The sequence below is a fragment of the Humulus lupulus genome, chromosome 4 (assembly GCF_963169125.1).
Source record: "Humulus lupulus chromosome 4, drHumLupu1.1, whole genome shotgun sequence".
Classification (NCBI taxonomy): Eukaryota; Viridiplantae; Streptophyta; class Magnoliopsida; order Rosales; family Cannabaceae; genus Humulus; species Humulus lupulus.
This window is the reverse complement of record NC_084796.1, coordinates 75,238,785-75,242,816: the sequence shown is the minus strand read 5'-3', so window position 1 is coordinate 75,242,816 and position 4,032 is coordinate 75,238,785. Positions and strand designations below refer to the sequence as shown.

The following is a 4,032-nucleotide window of genomic DNA, read 5'->3' as shown; positions in this document are numbered from 1 at the left end:
GATGGTTTTTTGTAGGCATCAAAGCAGTATAAGAATTTTTTTTCTATGCTCTTTTGTCAAAATTAACAAAACTTAACTTGTAGTTAACTTGCTATGTTAGAACAGTATCTGGAATTATGTTTCTTGATGCTATGACTTTGTCATGTATATGATTTATAAGTAAAATTGAGCATGAAGAAATGTTGTAAGTTTATTTATGGTACTAGCATTTGTGGAGTATGCTATAATTTTAGACCTTAGAAGTTGATGGAATCCTTGGGTTACTTTGTGAGGGTTGTGATTTATTTCTTTACTTATTTTGAAAAGGTGAGACTTGTTATTCTACGCTCTTTTAATTGTTATCTTCATTTTGATGACCATGTTAGTTTTCTTTCATACTGAAGAAAATTATAATGCCAATATATCCAGATAAATAAAAGGCATGTTGCTGATTTTCAGTGTTCCTGTATCTTTACTATTGTAGTATGGGAGTTATCTATCTAAGACTGTGATTATGTCTTCGCAGTATATTGTATTACTCAATGCCCAGATAAGTATTTGCTGATGGTTAAATTAATAATACTGATTTATTGCAGATGGTAAGAATGTTGGATATACTAGCAGAATATATGTCACATAGAGGGTTTCAATTTCAAAGGCTAGATGGCAGCACTAAGGCTGAACTGCGTCAGCAAGCAATGGGTCATTTTAATGCACCTGGTAGTGATGATTTCTGCTTCCTTCTTTCAACTCGGGCAGGTGGCCTAGGTATCAACCTTGCAACAGCAGATACAGTTATCATATTTGATTCTGACTGGAACCCTCAAAATGACCTACAGGTTTAATTTCTTTTGGGTATTTTATGTTATTTTTTATGGGTTTTTTCATTGCAGAATATAATCAGAGAAAATGGTTTTACTTAATTAATGTGTTCATTTTCAGGCAATGAGTAGAGCTCATAGAATCGGCCAACAAGAAGTTGTGAACATCTACAGATTTGTCACAAGCAAAAGTGTTGAGGAAGATATCTTGGAGCGAGCTAAGAAAAGATGGTTGATGATATTCTCTTCAAATTCTTGAGAAATTTGTTTGCTTTATAGAGTCTAATAATGCCTTTTGTTTTCTCTCACAAGTTTTACTTACATCTCTACATGTATCATTTAGGTTCTTGACCACCTGGTGATCCAGAAATTGAATGCAGAAGGCAGATTGGAGAAGAAAGAAGCAAAGAAGGGGAGTTATTTTGACAAGGTACGGGTCCTGTGGGGGTGTTTTGAAATGGTTTCCTGAATTAGTTGGATTATGTACAAATTTTTTTTCTGTTAAAAAATGATAAAGTAGATTATCAGTGGGTGATTAGTTGTGGTTATCTTTCCCCTGGCCCTTCAAATCCTTTCCCAGGCCCCTAATTCTCTTTCTCTGTACATCAATATTTAATGCAATGTAGAGTTTATATACTATTCAATTGCCTTCTTTGACAGGTGTGTTCTATAGAGCAGTCAGCTGAGAGTTGAAAGATCGCTGCGAGAAATTATTTAAAGGCTGTAAGAAGTTTATGTAAGTGTTTCAACATTACTCGCACACAAATTCCAATGAGAAAAGTTGATTTATTTATTTTTTTATTTTTTTGGAATTCTTTAGAATGTTGAAAATGGTCTTGTTTTGGTGAAACAGAAAGTAGTGAGAGTGAAGTTTAGATTCTTTCCAGGAGTGCAAATAGGAATTGTGGAGAAAATGTACAGGCTTAAGTTTCAATAAAATTTAATGAGAATTGATTTCAACAACTCATATCGACTCCTAAAAAAGGTAGTTAAAACCGACTAGACTTCTAACAATATGGTCTTTTACTAACTAACATTACTCTTGATCTGACAACAGAATAGCAAAAGTACCCCAGGTAGTTAAAACAAACTAGAATTCTAACAATGTGTTCTTTTACTAACATTACTCTTGATCTTACTTAAACACATTAAACTTTTGATGATTAAAGTCTTAAGAATTTCTTTTCTTTATGATTTATTTAGATCAGAGGAACAATGTATACTAATTTTTTTTTATTCAGCAGTACCTCAACAAGCCCTGTGATGGAAAAACTCAATGTTGGAAACAATGCCTTGGCCTGATGATTACTTTCCTTTTTTTACCACGGTTCTTTAGTTTGTTTCTAGATTACTTTGTGCCTGATGATGAAAACTTTTATTTTTGTATTGATATGTGCATTGATTTCATTTTGAGCCTCCATCTTTTCTGCTCTCACCATCTTTGGTACTCACCATGATCCATTATTTTATTTTATTTATTTATTTATTACTATTTTCTCATGTTGGCTGTGGTGATGATGATCTGTGTTTGCTGTTGGTGGTGGTGAATGCCAAAGGTGATGGTTGAAGTGGTGGTGTTTAAACCTTGAAGATGTGATTGGTTCTTAATGAATTTTCAATGTTCATGAAATTTCTAGCATTAATCTCTAAAGGCATTTATATATTAAAATGGTCTCTTTTTATAGCTACAAAATATATATTTTATTGCCTTATGTAATAATATGAAGATATTGTCATTTTTTTTTGTTAGTTCACTTTCTTTGCATGCTTATTTGCCCTGTGATGGGAAATCTAATTTTCAGAAGCAGTTTCATGGTTTTGCATTATAAGCCTTGTCTCTCTCTCTCTCTCTATACATACATACATACATACATACATACATACATACATACATATATATTGCTCTCTCTCTCTCTACTTTTTCACCAGAAAAAGTCTATTTTACAGAATCTATTGTGAGTGCTCTTAAGGCTTATAATGAAAATTCTCATGTACACTGTTAATGACCATATTGGCTTATGAGATCTAAGGGCTTTTGAATATCTAAGTTTGTTATTCTCTGTTTTATAATGCTTTATTTGCTTTATCACCTGTTAATAGATTAGAGGAAGAATTAATTAAAGATTACCTTTATTATTAATCTGTTTTATAATGCATGTTTTTGAACACTACTTGACAATGCCTTTGATGCTTTTGTATCAAGTAACTTGAACCTGTTTGCAGTGCATTCTTGTTTACATTGGATTTGATTTTGTCTATATCTATTTTGGCCCATCTTTGCTTCTTAGATTATGAACTTTTTTTTTTTGGCCTGATGATGATATTTGTCCTCTGTTTTTGCTAGTCTACTTAGTTTTGTTTCCTCAACTGAAATATATGAGTACTGCCCTGTTTTTGTTTCTCAGTCAAGTGAAAAGCTTTGGAGCTTATTTGTTTAATGGTCATTAACTACATGAGGTGTTCCTCTTATTTAGTATTTTAATTTATATTAGACTGAGCATAAACTTCTTAGTTGCATGAGTGATCTTTTTGAAAGTTTTTTTAAGTTATGATAGGTTTCTTACATTTTGTGGTGTATCTCTCTGTTTAGAGATAGAGTTCATCTCTTAAATTAAATTTTTTTTCCTTTAGATTAGATTATATTAGTGTTGATAATCCAAAAATCTGTTAGAAAAAGCTTTGTCTTAATTTGTTATTGCTTTGTTTGTCTTTATTTTGTTATTTTATTTTATCTTGTCTATAATTTTCTGATTGTGTAGTTCCCTCAAGCCTTGTTCACTTATATGACCCATCCTTTAGTCCCATAGTTGCATCTCATTTTCTTGAACTTTAATAGCATCAGCTTCAGCAATAGATACAGTTTACCCATCTAACACATACAATCCATTTACTTTATTCCATTTCATAACTAGCAGTGAGCCTTTAGTAATCTTTATGATGCCAGGTTGTACTATTATGGTTCATCTCCATGGCTGCCAGATTTTTGTTTAGCCGTATCCATACATAGATATATATACATAATTTTAGACCTTATGTTATAAGCTACTGCATTCATACATATATATTTGGATATAATTGTAGATTTTCTATCTGTTATAAGCTACTGAATTCATACTTAAAGTTTCCAATTTTTTGAGCTCTCTTAATTCTCATTAAAAAATCTCTCTCTTCAAAAGCTAATTTATTTTCGAACCATATATAGTACATAACCAACTTACAACATAGTGACACA

At 31.6% G+C, this 4,032-nt stretch overlaps 1 long non-coding RNA gene across 1 annotated transcript; it reads left to right on the top strand.

Moving 5' to 3' along the window:
- Nucleotides 1-307: 307 nt before the first annotated feature.
- LOC133829028 (uncharacterized) lies at nucleotides 308-3,398 on the top strand. Its single transcript, XR_009891466.1, has 4 exons — nucleotides 308-818; nucleotides 922-1,031; nucleotides 1,144-1,230; nucleotides 1,461-3,398. It is a non-coding gene; the product is annotated as an uncharacterized LOC133829028 (long non-coding RNA).
- Nucleotides 3,399-4,032: the final 634 nt, after the last annotated feature.